General features: G+C 35.9%; 1 long non-coding RNA gene across 1 annotated transcript in view; it reads right to left on the bottom strand.

Moving 5' to 3' along the window:
* LOC130540758 (uncharacterized) overlaps positions 1 to 18,228 on the bottom strand; it is a 259,873-nt gene that overhangs the window by 159,973 nt on the left and 81,672 nt on the right. The window lies entirely within an intron of this gene.

Raw genomic sequence — 18,228 nt, 5'->3', positions numbered from 1 at the left:
CAAGAGCTTGGACAGAACACAGGGGAGAGCATCAATTGAGGCGCTGGATGCTGATGTTTCCCAGGGCACTCAATTGAAGCCCATCTGAACTCACCCACAGTCTAAGAAGCCTGTGAGGTTCTGAGCTGATTCAGAGGAGGACTGAAGTGCAGAGTGAGATCAAAAGTAAAGAATATAAGGAGCTTAAGAAGTGTAAACATAGAATTATAACCAAATCCATTTTAGATACAGCTAAAAGTCAATTCTTAGCTCTGCCATTTCCCAGCTATACCCTTTGGAGAAATCACATACACTTTCTGATTCTCAGTTTCCTCGTGTGTAAAATGGAGCTTAGAGTTCAGTGGAATCCCTCATGTCTGACACAAGCAGGGCCACTAGTTGGTTAGTCAATCAGAAAACCACTTCAAGTGGGAACAAGCAATAGTATGTATTATACTCGAAATCCTTTCTTAAGCACATAAAATGTGTTTATTATCCAATATTTTCATGCAAGATTAAGGACTTTTCTTGAAATGTGGCCCACTGCTTAGAGTCCTTCCTTTTCTATGTTTTCAAAACCAATATCCTTGATGAATTGCCAAAGTTTTCTTATTTTTCTTCTTGTTTTTAAATGGACTGAAATAAGTTTAAGCACAGAATCCTCCTAGACCTTTATTCCCACTTCCATTATCCTCATACCTGTTCTTTTATAGTTGTCTAGATCATGGCTAATTTGATTACAGTGTTTTTTTTTTTTTAATTTTAGTGACTCGCCTTTAAAAAGAGTCCTTCCAGATTATTCAATTTAGTTTTCATAGAAATGACAGCTTTCTTTATTTTTCACTCTATTTCATTGACACATTCATTACTACTCTATTAAATTATCTAATTTTAATTGCAACTGGTTTGTGAGGAAATGCAACTGGTGTTTGGTAAGCAAAGACCTCAAATGGAGAGAGCAAAAACTGGTGAACATTCAAGAAAACAGCCCTCCTGCTGGCTACGAACATCCAAACACATACAAAGAGAATGGAGAATATCAGTCATTTCAGTAAGTCTATTCATGTGAAGATATGTTAAGAATCCTCCCAAGGAACAATTAAAATTGTCATGAGAATTGAAGGAAAAGGAAAAGTTGAAGGTTTGTCAAATGGCTCAAACTTCGTAGAGGTTGCTTTCTTTTCTTTTTTTTCCCTTTCTTCTTCTTCTTCTTTTTTTGTTTTTTTTTTTTTTTTGTTTTGCTTTTTGTTGTTGTTGTTGTGTTTTAGAAAGACCAGATCTGGCTCTGTCACCCAGGCTGGAGTGCAGTGGTGTGATCTCAGCTCACTACAACCTCTGCCTCCCAGATTCAATCGATTTTCCCACGTCAGCCTCCCAGGTAGCTGGGACTCTAGGCATGCGCCACCGTGCCCAGTTAATTCTTGTAGAAACAGGGTTTCACCATGTTGGCCAGGCTGGTTTTGAACTCCTGACCTCAAGTGATTTGCCCCAGTCTCCCAAAATGCTGAGATTACAGGTGTGAGCCACCGCACCCAGCCAGAAGTTAATTTCTTTCTTTGCCTTCAGAAGCCTCCCAGGCTAGCACAGTGCCTTGCAGAATGATGACCCCTGTCTAAGGATGTCATCTTGATAATACTCAAGGCTGTGATTTAAATGTTCAGTTCCTTTGTGGATCCTACCTTATTGTTTTAAGGCTGACCTTTCCCAAGTCAATTTCCCTCAGAGGTCTGGACAGTCAGTCTTTTCCTCCCATGCCCAGGACCATCTTGTTCAAGCTTGACACCCATGACTTTGGCAATGCACAGCTTTCTGTGCAAGATAAACTGGGGGAGCACTAACATCAGGCTTCCAGATAAAATTGCTGGGTAGTTTGCTCTTTTGAAGCCAATGGCATTTGGAGCTCTGGATGATTTTATTCCAGGACTATGGAGATATTTATAGCTGATCTTGATGTTCTATTATATTGTACAGAATTTTCAAAATGTCAAATAGGATGAAATGTCCACCCATGTGTTGAGTGTGCAAAGATAACATTGGGGAGAAGTCATTCTCTTCATTTGTAATTTACTTTGATTTAAAAATCACTTTCATACTGGTACAACAAAAGACAAAACTGTGAGGTAGGCAAGTGTATTCCCTTTTCTAATGAGTCTAATTTTTTTTTCTGGCTCAGCAGAATATGAACTGCACACAATCCTGAATGCTACCTTGTATTCTTCTAGGGAACCTCCTCTCTGATACATTTATGTCTGAACAGAGGGAAGAAATATTGAGAGCCCCATGCAATTGCCCACCACACGTCTAGGTGTTTAGAGAAAGGGTAGTTTCGTTCCACCAGTCAACTGAATTGTATTGGAGAACTTGGTGTTATTAGGCCAGAAAACTTACTTTTTTCAGTGTCTGTTTTTTTTTCCCCCTTCTTATTTTGTCACCATACCTTCCTGGTTATATATTTGAGGACTTCTGTTTCTCTGGTTCTTTGTGCAAGAGGTCCGGCTATGCCACAAAGGGCCTAATACTCTGTGTGAGGCCTTTCCAATTGCCTACCAAAGCCATAGAGAGAATCATTACACGTAGCAAAGGAGCAGCCTGTGCCTGTTCTTCCTCTTCTACGCGGTCAACAGGAGCTGGAAACAAGCTCAGAGGTGGCCACCATCTCTTCTGGAGTGAGAGATAACCTCTTCCATCTAGAGTCTCTTGGGATGTGCTCGAACATGAATAAAGAATAGAGGAGTTTCTCACAAATGTGTGGCCTGCATGTTTGTGAGAAGAAGAATGTGGTATGTCTCCACTCGGGGATTAAACAAGCCCTCAATGCAGGAGACTTCAGAGATTTTTATGGAAAAAGCAATAACGTATCTGAGAGGGGTAAGGGAAGAAGAGGAAATAGGCCATCCAGGCCCCAAATGCAAACTGCATTTCTGACATCATTTGCATGCATTTGGCTGGGGTCAAACTATGGAACCCGGGAGGCTGAGGCCACACATTGAATCCCCCATTCTTTCCATAGATCTGACTGTAAGCTCACAGAATGAAGCTACTAGTCACAGGATGAAACTCTTGGAGTAACACACACCACCACATACAATCTCTATTTAAAACATAGAAACAAAACACCTGATAGTTTAAAGAATGTGGCTTCTGAGTAAGAAAACAGAATCGTCTGAGTAATCCTTACCTTCATGAGGAGAAACTCATCATGTTTGGCCCAAGTTTATCTTTTTTCTGATGGTATGACATAGCTCTTGGGAACTATATTATCTTGACTCAAACAGAACAATTTTAATGATGAAACCAAGCCATTATCGAGGATTGCCTAGAAAGAAATAGAATTTTTATGGATCTGGAAAATAATTATTATGGTCTCTGCTTTATGTGGCATGATTGTCTTCTCTCTAGACTTTTCCCAAAAAAGGCCACCTTTTATTTCAAAGCACTTCAGGAAGTTATGGATATGTATCATTTTCTGAAGTCCATGGGGAAAAAAAGCCACACAGGAACAAATTTGATGACCTCAGAATGGTCTGGGTTCAAAATTGATTAACTGCTTATGTCAGTAAGCTTACCTTTGTTCTCTTTTACCATTAGTTAAAAAACAGATTTATAGCTGTCATAATGGCATAGTTCTATACTGCACGCCTACCTACTATGTTGAATTAGAAATTTGAAGTGTAAGATTATGATGTTTTAGATCACAGAAGCAGCCAGGTAACCACAATTCTAACTTCTTTGAGAAGAATTGGCAGAAGGGACCTTTGCACTGCAGATTTCCCAGTATGAACTCCAAGTCACACCAAAAATTTCCAGTCCCATTTGTAACAAATCGTGTAGCCAATGTGGGACATGTCTAATTTTGGATGACCTAAAACTGCTAGATGGTTAATACTTCCGTGCTCAACCTACTATCCTAAAACAGGGATTCTTTTATTTCGAAAGGTTATTTTTAAATTAGTCTTTGGAACTGTGAGATTTGCAGTTTTTGAGTTTGTAGTTTCTAAGTGACTGATTATGGGTTTTTTTTAGATACTTTTCCTGAAATAAGATGTAACTAGGGGACAGCTGGGACCTGGTCATAATCTCACCTTCTAACCGCAACAGGAAGGGCTGACCATATTAATATCTTCCTTGTTTAATAACACGTTGAAACTTTAAGCCTCTTTGGTATCTTTATTATTGTGTTTATTATAATAAACCTTAAATATAGAGTTAACAGATGTCCTATGATCACAGCTTTAAACTATTGCCCTGGCATCCTGTTTAGTACTCATTATGAATTTACTATTTTAAAATAAACTATTATAATTTACAGTTACATTAAAATAAAACTGGATGGGTTAGATAGACCCTCACTTTGTTTTTCCAGCTAGTCTCATCTTTCAGTGTGTAAGCTGTATGTGCAGTAAACACAGTTCTCACTTTAACCTGTGGCCAAATGGGAACCAGGATCCATGATACCCTGTTGTTTTCCACCCTTGCTAGATGCACTCAGCTAGCTCCTCCACTTTATAGTCAGCCAGCAGGGCACTTATCAATAAAATGAAGGGTACTTGGTCATTGGTAATTGCTTGGATAGTGGTAGGAGAAGCAAGTTGTGTTGTGGCCTGTGCAATGCCCTGTGAAAACCACTGAAGCCAGCAGACTATGAGTTGGTAGAGTCAGTGGAAATCAACTGGAAACAAGGAAAATTATAATTTAGATGTCCATAAAATATGTCTGGGAAATAGAGGTTGAGAAGTTCTGCAGTCAAGTGTAGCATCAGCCATCTGAAAACACTTGCTTAGTGGTTTTGTCAATAATTTTAAGGTGTAATCCTATTATTGCTTCTTATTATTTGGTAATGATTTTTCACTAAAGCCCTTTTGACAACAAAGAGCTAAAAATATTGAAAGTACACATTTAGTTAAAATTAAGGACTGATTTTCTATTTCCCAAGAAAGTTGATAATAAATGTGCGACTTGCACAGATTCGTTATGAAATCTTTACCATCCATTGTCGGTGCCAACATGTTATCACTAATCACATGAAAAATAGAAGATACGAAGTTGCTAAAGAAGCAAGAATATATACTTCAAAAATTGCTAACTATTAAAAAATGCCCATGGATGCAATTTAACAGGAGCAGTAGCAGGAAGTGTGTTAAATTTTCGTTACATAACTTTCATTTAGATCAAACGATTGTTCCTATAAATTTATTCTACACATTTTAGATTCTGTGGTTTCCTGCAAATGTATGAAAAGTGAAAGACAGCTGTTAGTAAGTTGGCCCTATCACTGAAAGAATAACTTGGCAAACAATTGAAGAATGCCAGTTTTTTATCAGTGTTTTCAGGGCGATTCTAACAGAAAATCAGTCAAATTACTTCCAATAATAGCTTAATAGTTTCAACCAATTTATGAAATCAAAATACAGCTTTGAGTGCTCATTCAGAGACAATACACCTGCCATTACTGCAAATTTTATTGTAAACTTACTTTAATTTGGTTTATTTTTTATTTACTTTGAAACAGGGCCTCACTCTGTCACCCAAGCTGGAGTACAGTGGTATAATTATAACTCACTGCAGCCTAGAATTCTTGGGCCAAAGTGATCCTCCTGCCTTAGCTTTCCAAGCAGCTGGGACTACAGGTGCATGCCAACACACTCAGCTACTTCTTAAACTTTTTTTTTGTAGAGACAAGGTCTCGCAATGTGGCCCAGGCTGGTCTCAAACTCCTGGGCTCAAGTGATCCTCCTGCCTTGGCCTCCCGAAGTGTTGGGATCATAGGAGTGAGGCCACCACTCCTGTTTTATTTTTATTTTTAAACTTACTTTGAAAATCCAATATTTAAGATAAAATTATTCTAATATAAATTTTAGTGGAGTATAGTATCATGGTAAAAAAGTTCTGCCTAGTTCTATCAAGCTGAATCATATTTGGAACTGGCTGTAATGCACACAGTACACTGATACCTGCAACTCACAGATATCAATCTGAACATCTTTGATTCTCTAGTGATTGAAGTAGAAATCAAGAGTTGTTGAGGTTTACAAATATGTCTTATATTTATGGGTTGAGTAAATGAATTACCTCATATTTGTGAAGAAGCTAATGTTGAATTTTGAAAGAGAAATAGTTCATCGTGACAGTACATTTTTTTTATGGCCCAACACTAGTTTGATTTTAGAAACGCTGGATTTGAAGAGCTACTTTGTAAAATTCTTACAATCTTAGTATCCCACAAAAAAGTGAACTTTTTTTTGGTAAACAAGTTCAGTAAATTTTGGTTGTCTATTGTTTAAAATTACTTGGAAATCTTTCATCAAATTATTCAATGTATCAACTACTACAAAACTTTGTCTTTCAAAGTCAATTGCAATTGTTAAAAATATATCACAAATGAGAGGACACTAAAATTTATTACTATAGGAGCAGGGGAAGAGCTGCACAAATTAAAAACTGAGAGATTGAAAGGTTAAAGTTTTAATTTGCAAAACCAACAATGGCTATTTGAGTTTATTGACTTCTGGGAAGAATTTTTGTCAGTATCACTACTTTTAATGGAATGAATTTCTATTATTGACCACAATGGAATTAAATTAAGAATGATTATAATTTTCAGCATTTCTGTCTGATGAAACATTCAAAAGAATCAAGTTTTGTCTTATAAAATATTTGCCAAAGAAAAGTTCTTTGAATGGAGAAAAACGAATGTGTAAAAATACTTGCACTAAATAATTACACATTTCGAGGTTTACAAAAAAGAATTGAAATTATGTTCCATCAGTAGACTTCGCTGTAAGCTTACCAGATGCTTCAGCATTTATGGATCTTTTATTTTTTTGGTTAAATTTCTAGTAGCTAAAACAGAGAAAATCTAATTCAGAAATGGAGGTTTTATGTCCATCATCCTTATCAATCCTTTCTTTCTCTCTGGAAGGTTTTTTAATTTTCTCTTTGTCTTCGATATTCTTTTTTTTTTTTAATATATTTTTATTATACTTAAGTTCTAGGGTACATGTGCACAACGTGCAGGTTTGTTACATATGTATACATATGCCATGTTGGTGTATATCTCCTAATGCTATCATTCCCCTCTCCCCCAACCCCACAACAGGCCAGGGCCTGTCTTTGATATTCTTAAACTTCACCATAATCTGTTTGTGTGCTGTTTTTTCATACTGGAACTATATAAACCCTTTCAGCCTGAGGTTTTTTATCTTCTTTTAATTCTAGAAATTTATTTTCATTGTTTCTTCAAATATTTCCTCCTCTTTGTTTTCATTTCCCCGTCCTTTAAAGCCTTCTATCTTTTGGATGTTGGCCTTCTGTTTCAATCTTCCATATATTTTAGCTTTTTTTTATATTTTACATCAGCTTAGTCTTTTCTGGTGATTTCTGAGATAGTATTGTCTTTCTGAAAAATATATTCTTATTTTCACAGGATTTATATGACTACTTAACCCATCTATTGTATTCTTTATTTCAACTATGATTTGGTTCACATTTAATGTTTTCTCTTAACCTTTTTTATGTGGCTATAAAGATGACCAATATGTAGTATTTTTCTAAAAGACTGTGAGATATTGTGATATAAAAAGAAATGTATATTTGGTCTCTGCCCCTGGTTTCTGGTACAGAGCTTCTAAAACCTTTGTAATTTTCTGAGCTATAAGGATGCTAAGCAATTTTTTCTCCCTTATATTTGGTCTTTGACCATGGTTCCTGATACAGATCCTAATCCCTTGGAATTTCCTGGGTGATAGAAATGTCTTTTTATGAATGTGGCAATTCTTGGTGGGCTCCTGGATGGGGACTGATCACTAGAAAGAACACACCATGATGAGAAGCTTTGAACCTTCAGCCCCCTCCCCTGGTCCTCCAGGAAGGGAAGAGGGACTGACAATTTAGTTAATAATTGCTCAGGCCTATATGATGAAGCCTTCATAAAGATCCCTGAACTACAGGGTTCAGATAGCTTTCAGGTTGGTGAACAAGTGGAGGATATGGGGAGGCGGTGCACCCTAAGAGGGCATGAAAGCTGTGGAACTTGCCACATCCCTAGCCCTATGCATCTCTTCTATCTGGCTGTTCATTTGTGTCCTTTTATAATAAACAAGTAAATGTAAGTAAAGTGTTTTCCTGAGTCCTGAGACATTTTAGCAAATAATTGAACCCAAGACGAGTGTTGTGGGAACCTCTGATTTATAGCTGGTGGGTCGGAAGCATAGGTAGAACAATCTGGGATTTGCAATTGACATCTGAAGTAGGGGGCAGTCTTGTGGGACTGAGCCCTTAACCTGGTGGGGCCTGCACTAATTCTAGTTAGTGTAGGGATTTAGGATGTTCTGCTGGTGTTGGAGAATTGGTTAGTGTGAGAGGAGAAAAAAACCCACAAATGTGGTCACAGCAGTGCTCTGTGTTTTTTATGGAATACTACTCAGCCACAAAAAGGCACAAAATAATAATGTCTTTTGCAGCAACTTGAATGGAGCTGGAGGCCATTATTCTAAGTGAAGTAACTCAGTAATGGAAAACCAAATATCAAATATCATATGTTCTCACTTATAAGTGTGGGTTGGGGGCTAAGCTATGAGGATGCAAAGGCGTAAGAATGATCTAATGTACTCTGGGAACTCGGGGTAGGGTGGATGGTTAGGAGGGAGTGAGGGATAAAAGACTACATATTGGGTGCAGTGTATGCTGCTTGGCTGATGGGTTGACTAAAATCTCAGAAATCACCAGTAAAGAACTTATCCATGTAACCAAAACCACTTGTACCCCAAACAAATTGAAATAAAAAAAGAAGTGTTCTGTGTTGAGAGAATAGTATATGAAAACAGTTTTTCCCCCTCCTATTTTACAGATTGTATTATGTAGGCAGTTTTCAGGTAACACATATAGATCTAATTTAATTCTTTAATCACTCCTTTTAAATCCATATTGTGCTATTGATCTTTGTCCCCTATTATGTAATTTAGGCTTGAGTAGAATCCTTCTTTTACTTGGATAGTGGGTTGAGTTATCTGCCCCAAAAGATATCTTCAAGTCCTAGTGCCTGGCACCAGTGAATGTGACCTGATGTGGAAATAGCATCTTTGCCGGTATAATCAAGTTAGGGTCATACTGGATTAGTGTGGGCCCTAAGTTTAATAGCTGGTGTTTCTATAAGAGAAAGAAGAGGGCTATTTGGATACAGAGACACAGGGGAGACATAAAGAAAGAAGGCCATGGGAAGACTAAGTCAGAGATTGGAGTGATGCATTTATATGCCAAGCAATGTCAGCAGTTTCCAGGAGCTACCCAAAAGAGGCAAGGAAGCATTCTTCCATAGAGCCCTCAGTGGGAGCATGGCTTGACAATACCTTGATTATGACTTTGTGCTTCCAGAACCCAGAAATAATACAATTTTGTTGTTTTAAGCAACTCAATTTGATTTGTTCTGGCAGCCTTAGGAAACATACACCGTGGAAGGAGTTTTTAATAGTCAAAAACCATTCCAAGCAATATACGGATTGTGAGTTTCAGCAAGTTTGCATATAACAGAACTCCCTCAGGTTTTGTTCAGTTTTTTATTTCTCTGTGGAGAGAAACTTCATTACTTACTTAAATCTTATCAAAATATGGCTTTGGTTTTTTATTAAACTGCCTTTCACACCTCCAATTTTTTCCATGTTAATTTTTTGTTTTGTTTTGTTTTTAGTGTTCTCTTGTCTTTCATCATTTTTCTGGCACTTCATCCAAAGGAAAAAGTAGAAAATTGTGAGCACTTTGGGTCAGAATATGGACAGTGGGAAAAACTGGCCTCTGAGTGTCTGACTTATGTGCATAGTGCCCGTCACAGATAGGGTGGTAAAAAAGGGAAAAACAAACAAACAAACAAAAATAGTCATTGAATTGAATTTCAAGCTAGTAGGGTGTCTGTATACTCACAAGAGTATAAAACTATATTAAAACTACATGATATTGTCTTTTTGTAATTATCAGGGGGTGATTTTCTTTGTTCCAACTTAAGTCTGTAATAGAACTTTGTGTTCTTCAAAACATGTACCACATGGCCCCTTAGCAGTCCACAGATAGGATTAGATACAAGTTTGTTTTTGCTGCAGTAGTTAGTCACACAATCATCATCATTAATAATAGTACTTTCACCATCACTTTAATAATTTTATAATTTGTTAATGTTTTTACACATATATTATTAACCCTGTGGATTATTTATCATATTTGATTTAATATACCTCTCATCTGGTGTGGAAACCAAGACTCAAAAATATTTAGAAACTTAACCTAATTCACAGAGTCCACATTCAAGGACCTTTACAACACAGTACTTCAACAAAATGTTAAGAACTGTGAGAGATACCAAGAGAGTCATGGGTGTCTTTTTGCCATATTTCTGGCATATATCATATGCTATTGTTAATGTAGAATAGATTTTATTTTTCGTGGTCAAAAAATCTGTCCTCTTTGTTTTGCATTATAGAAAAAAGTGTACTACTGCCAGTGGACTAACTGGGAGAACTCAAATTGGGTGATGAGGTGGAGCACTTTTTGCAGAAAATAAATGATCTGCTCAAATTTCTCTGGCAGGGTAGCTAAAATGAAATAATCACTTTGGCAGTGATGGACAAAAAAAAAAAAAAAGAAACTTAAAAGAGACTTAAAAGAGGTCTTATTTGTAGTGACATTATTGATAATGTAGATAAGCTGCATTTGTAAGTTTAAAGAAATTGAAGAGAGAGAAAACTATAGTGGGAAGAAATGTTAGGTCAGTCCTTATTTTGAAAAATGCTTCCCAGAAATATGCTCATATCATTCATCCATTGACAATCATCATTTGTTGGACATCAACTGCTTGTACTACATTAGCTTATGACATGAATTTGAAATACTTTATTACACCCTAGAAATTATTATCATTACACCCTAGAATTTGAAATACTTTATTACACCCTAGAAATTATTATTACACCTGGAAATAATGGAAAATCAATAAGTTGGGTTTCCATTTGAATTTTGTATAGATTAAAACTACTTGCATGCTTCTAATTTTTAAAATTTTCTGTTACAAATAATTTTCTTATGCTAAAAACAGCACCTACATCCTTGCTATCAATTGCTTTCTTTTTTAGTGACAACTAGAGCAGTAAAGTGGTAAAATAATAAAAATTGTATCAATACAATATGAACTGATACAGTGAAAATGCACATGATAAGATGAACTGAGTGACAGGAGTATCAAACAATAGCTTATTTTTTGTGGCTACAACCTACCTTGCATTCCAGTAGCCAAGAATTTGCCCATTGGACTACTTGTATTTTTGCCCGTTATGTATAATTTTTCATATATCTAAATTTTTACCATATTCTTTATCGAATAACTTTAAATGACACTGAATGTGGTAAGGCCTACTGTGACTTTTCCTGAAGACATATATATTTGGAGCTGTGAAAGTTTAACTGAACCTTTCCTTTTATGGCATATAGCCAGTCATATACCTGTATAGTGCTGAGATGTTAGCCAGAATTGCCATCTTGAAGTATTTTCCAGGATTATGCTATAGTGAAAAGGAAGAATAAACTCACATGTGTGAGATTTTTCTATATTACACTGATGACTTCCTTAAAGGAAAAGTCCAAACTCATCTTATTCAGAATTCTGAAAAGATCAGTGTTACTATTACAACATCAAACATAACAGTGTTACTATTATATAATAACATCAAACATACTAATTTGCTACTTACAAGAAGTTTTAAAAAGAGAAAAATGCAATAAAAATTTTTTTGTGAAAAATTATTGCACACGTCATTGATAAATTCAACAAAGCTATAAACAAAGTGTTTATCTTTAATCAGTATAATTTGCCAGAGAAATGGCATTATCTGATTTAAAAAATTAAATTTCTTTCAACTTAACTACTTCTATTTAGCGGCAGTTTTAGTGTACTGATTGCTTTTATTTTATTTGCGTATATTATACTGAAAACTAAGAAAATGAACCCATACTTTTTATAGGCACTGCTACCTGAATTCCTTCTAAATCACTGAGGAAAATGCAACTTAAACCATTCTCTGTCATAACCTCTTCATGGTTAAATATATAAACATTGTAAACTGGTAATAAAAATCATTTTGGGTTTGATTTAGTAAATGTAGAGGATTCTTATTCATTAAATAATGTCTTTCTGAAATTGGTAAACAAATAATATGTCATCTCTTAAAAAATACTAGAAATATTTGTTTAATAAATAATATTTATAGGTAGATGTTCCAAGTGTATTTTAAGAAGAATTTCTTTGTAAATATCACCTTATTTTTGATGATGCAGAATTTTATGATTGGATTTGCATAATAAATATTTTATTATGTAAATTTATAAATAATTTATTATATGCCATGATTCTGTCTACTTTTACCTAACAGAAAAAGTGCTCTATAGATTTTATTTATTTTCCTCAATCCCACTGTCCAAACCATCCCCGAATTTCTTCAGTCGCAGACTTGCATGAGCCGTGGAGAAAGAGTCTGGATTCTGGGTTGCTGTGTCACACACAGCCCACTTGCAGGATGACAGTGGAAGAATGAGTCATGATCTCTGCAAGCGCCCATCAAGAACAGCCTGAGAGGTCTGGAAAGTGCTCACCCCAGGACCCTTCATGTCCTTATTAAAATTGTATGGCAGAAAAAATGAGTCATAGGTGAAAAACAGGCTCTATAAAAAGCTTTTCTTGCCTTGGTATCAGACATAACATTTTACTTCAAGGAAGAGCAATATAATAACCTAGTGGTTAAGAGCATGGGCTTTGGGATCACATAGCTCGAAGTGCAGATCTGACACAGCCATTTAACTTTGAGCAATTTGCTTAACCTTTCTTTAGCCTTCATTTCCTTATCTGTAATAGAGCTCTGAAATAATACCAACCTCCTAGGGTTGTTCTGAAAATTAATGAGATAATGAACAAAACAACTTTAAAAATCTGCTACCATATAGTAAAAACTGAATAAAGAGTGTAGGGTTATTGTTGCTCTGATATCATTATCATTCATGGAAAATATAGGAGAAATAGAATCCCTCACCTTCTATGATTAGAAACATGTTATCACTGACAAGAAGCGCAATTCAATATTTATTATGAATTATAGTACTAAAATTAAGGTACTATCTCGGTACTTTTCTCCTAGTATAGCTCCTTGATACTCATATATATGCTACTTATATAATTCATATTGTAGAGTAAAAGCAACAATTTTTATTGGAGTAATAAAAATACCACTATGCTAGAGGCTGGCAGACTTCACTGAAATATATGGTTTGCAAATTTTCACATCAGCTCAAAGTAGTATATCTCAGAGTAAGCGATGTTCAGATGCATGGAAGTGGTTATTGGCTTCTGAACAGTGAATGTCTTGAGCATCTTGTTTCCTTAGGTTTCCATATGGTGAAGTATCTCTAAGGAGACACCTTTACCACGTATGTAGGCTTTCACTGGTCTAAATTTCTACTGTATATGACATAGTTTAGATAACAGAGGCAGCTCTTCCCTTTATTTCTGTTTTTTATTGCATTTTAAAGAATGCTGAAGAAAATAGAGAGGCATCTGTGAAAATCTTTTAGATAATTTCTAATCACTCAATATCTCTTTTCTATTATTATTTGAGCATCTCTACGGGAGGTCATTTTGGCTAATGATTTTATGTTCTAAGATTCATCATCTCTGCTGTCAGAGTGTGATGAAAATGCCTAGAAAAGAATGTAAAATTTTTTTGAGTAATAGAGGATTTAGGGTAAAGTATCTCTATTAAATTTTGACTCTTAAAAATATAGCTCAGGCAAAAATTGATCTGTTCTTTCTGTTCAGCAATTTAGATCTCATTTTCATGAAAATAAGAAGGCTATTGGAAAGTACCATACATGGTATTACATTTTTGTATAATAGGCACTATCTCAATGCATTACTATTAGGCAATTTATATTTCTTAGAAAAGCTATCTGGCCTTGTCTAATATTCATTGATGAAATTAATTTAATATAAAAGTTCTGAATTTTAAAGTCCTTTCCAGAATGATTTTTACAGAAATCATCTTCAGGACTGCTGTTGTTATATCTATCACAAGATCATATGATGTAGTTGAGAATAAGAAGCATTAGCCTTTGAGATTAAGCTGCTTGGTCAATGAGAAGGTCTTACATATTTGGAAATCTGGCTGAAAATTTCATGCAGAATTTCAACTGTTTCTGATGAGCTTCACCTGGCCCTTTTGGCCGACAATTCATCATGTCTATTACCTGCATCATTCAAATTTCTTTTGAAGGAGAACATTGATAAACGTTTTCATAACTTAATATCCTTGTCATAGTAGTGGCAGCCAAAAATCATTGACCTGGTGAATAGAAATAAATGACTTTAGAAATATGTTCATATCTGATAAAGGCTTCAATGTTGGGCCACTGGCATTGAATAGTCTGATAATGACAGTGCTCACAGAAATATGTATGTGTATGTATATACATATGTGTGTGTACCTGTGTGTTTTCTACATAACATATATATAGACATATATATCTAAATTTCTATTGCTTTTTAAACTATAATGCCCCCCACATAATTATTGTTGGCCTATTTCTTTGTCTCCTAGATCAGTAGTCTTCACATTTGATTTTGATTAAACATTTCATCAATAATTTTTTTAAAACAAATATCCTTTCTCTTCACATTTATTTTACAAAGTATTTGTACAACACTAAGGTGTATGTTATAAAACATAGAGGAAGATAACTTACAAAGGATATTTCACTTTTCCTATTAACACTGCAGAAAAGCTCATACTTTTTGTCTGTGTGACTTAAAAATTTTGGAAATTTTAGTTTTATGCTTCATAATAAATTATTTCAAAGCTGTTGTCTCAGCTCATTTTATTTTGTTGCTTGGTTTTAATGGTTACTACAATGGTTGTAGCTGATGGTTGGCATTTATTCTCCTTTCCTTCAAATCTTACGTAGGTACTTCGAGTCAGCACAAATTTATTTAATTAACATACAAAACCTTAGCCTCGAGGAAATTTGGGAAATACAATTCGTTTTGCAGTACAATAAAATACACTTGATAAGAAACTATAATGATGAAATAGGTTTGTTGACACTGAGCCCACTGTGGGACAGACATGGGCCAAAACTCCACCTTTTTATGTTTTCTGCTTGTTTCTATGATGTCTACACTAAATGGTGTTAAAATATTAAAAATGTCTTAGATTATTAAGGTACTACCTAGGTACTTTTCTCTTAGTATAGCTCCTTGATACTCAAATATATGCTCATATATATGTAGAGGAGGAATCCAAAGACATAAGGATATAAGACTTTTTAATTGATTTTCTGCTGTGTGACTCATTTATCTTCACCTTTACCATGTAATCAGAGTAGGGCTCAAGGATACTCCCTTAACTAAAGACTGGAAAATATATTCGCTATGAAAGTACACATATTTTTGTAAAGTGCTTGGGAGCAAATGCTGTTATCTTTGGTAAGCCTATGATGAAGGCTTTGAAAAATTATGGCTTTGAAACAAGCTCCCCAATTTGGGATTTCATGAAATCTCCAGTGTCAGTAATTAATCACCAGAAAAAAGTGATCTGTTGCTGAAATAATTAGTAGGCTAGAGTATAATCACAAGTCTGACCCATAGAAATCTTTGTTGGTGCTTAACTGAGCATGAGCTTCCCTAGGACTCTAGTAAATGGATAGGCTTGTAAAGTCTCGCTTAATCTATACAACCCCAAACAAACAAGCACATCTAGTTCTAGAAATGAAGCTATGAATTAAGTCACTTGATTGAGAGTCATTGTCACTCTTTCAATTCCATGACATGAACCAGTTCATAAATCCTTGCAGAACAACAGTAAGTCATTGAAACAAGTACATATACATTGTACAAGATTCCTTCTTTGCTTTCTCAAAGACATCTGCAGCCATTTATTAGAACAACTGGGACAGGAAAATGCCAAGTAATTGTAGGGATTATTGACCACTGGCATTGAAACATGTAAATCTCTGAGGACATAAAACATGACTGTGGGGGCATTTAGAGATCAAGGGTTAAGTGGAGTTGGGGCCCAAGTCTGTCTGACAGTGGGTCCCATTGTTTGCAAGCCTACCCAGAAATGTCCAGCCAAGCCCTTTCCACTTGACTTGCAGAAACTATGAGAGCTAATAAAATGATTATTGTTCTTTTAAGTCACTACAATTTAGAGTGATTTGTTACACAACAACAGACAATCCAAACACCTGGTGAGATACATGCCTGTCAAAGGTGGAATACAAACACAAAGAAAACGATTATGTCTTTGGTTTCTGAAAGCCTGACTATAACAGACAAACTTGGCTGCTGGCAGATTTCCTACAATAACTCTTCTGACTAAAGGAGTGAAGACTATTATGGTAGGAAGAGCCAAACATAAGAGTTTGGAATTGCACTTGTAACTAGAAAGTTAAATTTAAGCAATACTGAACCCCAAGGTAAATTGTAGCCAACATCCAAAAACATAAATGCTTCAGGAATATCTATTTTCTTCACAAATAAGACATTTATTCCTTCACTCAGGAGATGAAGGGGTCTAGGAGAATAATAGGAAACTATTGTAAACCAATCAGGTGGTGATTTAAATTATGTCTCTTGTTCCAGGTGCAATCTCTTTTCTAAAGCAAAAAACATCTGCTCTGTCCTGGCTATGCACCAGTTATATTTCTGGAAAAAAATATATAATTATGCTAATAAATAGGGTACTAGAAACAATCTACTTTCACCTGAAAGGCATAGCAGAATACTTTTGCCATATTACCTCAGGGCAAGGCCAACCCTCCTACAGACTATCATAATCTAAACCATGATTGTCTCATCATTCCAATCACTCTGGACCTCTATATTAATTTCATGCTACAGCACCTGTTCAGCAGAAATTAGTAGATACCCTTGATACCTGGTTTGTCAGATTATATTTTCCTCAAATGGCTCAGGTATTGGGTGGGCTTTTCTAACTGCTTCAACCAGAAGAGCACATTAGAAGTGGTTTTGCATCCTACAAGGCTAGGTTATTGTATTAGTCTGTTCTCACTCTGCTAATAAAGACATATCCAAGACTGGGTAATTTATAAAGGAAAAAGGTTTAATTGACTCCCAGTTCCACATGGCTGGGGAGGCCTCACAATCACGGTAGAAGGCAAAGGAGGAGCAAAGTCACGTCTTACATGGCAGTAGGCAAGAGAGAGCTTGTGTAGGGGAACTCCCCTTTACCAAACCATCAGATCTCCTGAGACTTATTCACTATCACAAGAAGAGCACGAGAAAGACCCATCTCCATGATTCAATTACCTCCCACTGGGTCCCTCCTATGACACGTGAAAATTATGGGAGCTACAATTCAAGATGAGATTTGGGTGGGGACACAGCCAAACCATATCAGTTAGGCAAGAGGAAATGGCTTTCATTTTATTCAGTAGAATCTTTGTGCTTGATGCCTCCACCTGTCGTATAAACAGAAAGATTGTCCTGCTGGAGGGAAGTGGAAGGATCATACAAAGAGTCCTGAGATTCTATGAAGGGAGAAATTCCCAGCCTTCCTCCAGATGCCTCAGCTCCTCATCTTTCCCACACCAGATGCAATCTGACCACAGCTACAGCAGAGGCCCTGAGTCAGAAGTGTCCAGTCAAGACCTTCCCACTTGATGTGCAGAAAACATGAGAGGTAATACAATGATTGTTGTTCTTTTAAGCCACCACAATTTAGTGATTTGTTGTAGAACAATAGACAACCCAAACACCTGGTGAGATACATGCCTGTCAAAGGTGAAATACAAACACAATGAAAATTTATGTGCCTGTTAGCTCTGAGAAATTTCTGGCACTCGTATAGTTCAGGGCATGTCAGAATATTACATCTAAAGAAAGACAAGTTTCTAGATTTTGCACAACTCTTACCACATAAGAAAGGAACCCTGGGGTTTTTGAAGGAAACAATGTATCACATTTGGGAGCCGCTAAACCAGTCTGCATTTTAAGCACTTCTATTTACTTCTTGGACTTTCTGTCACAGCAGACCCTAGGTTTTCAAATTCTCTATGGTAGATGGGGATACTCTAGGGATATTGTGGGAAGTCCCATCAAGATAATCATGGTGCAGGCCTTTTGGGTTTTGAAGCAGAGTGATACCTTCTTCCAAAAATATTTATTCTTTTCTTTAGAAATAGCCCTTGGCTTGCTATTAAGTTCTA

This window comes from Pan paniscus, chromosome 14 (genome assembly GCF_029289425.2).
Source record: "Pan paniscus chromosome 14, NHGRI_mPanPan1-v2.0_pri, whole genome shotgun sequence".
Lineage (NCBI taxonomy): Eukaryota > Metazoa > Chordata > Mammalia > Primates > Hominidae > Pan > Pan paniscus.
Note: the sequence above shows the minus strand (reverse complement) of the source record. Positions and strands in the feature narration are given on the sequence as shown.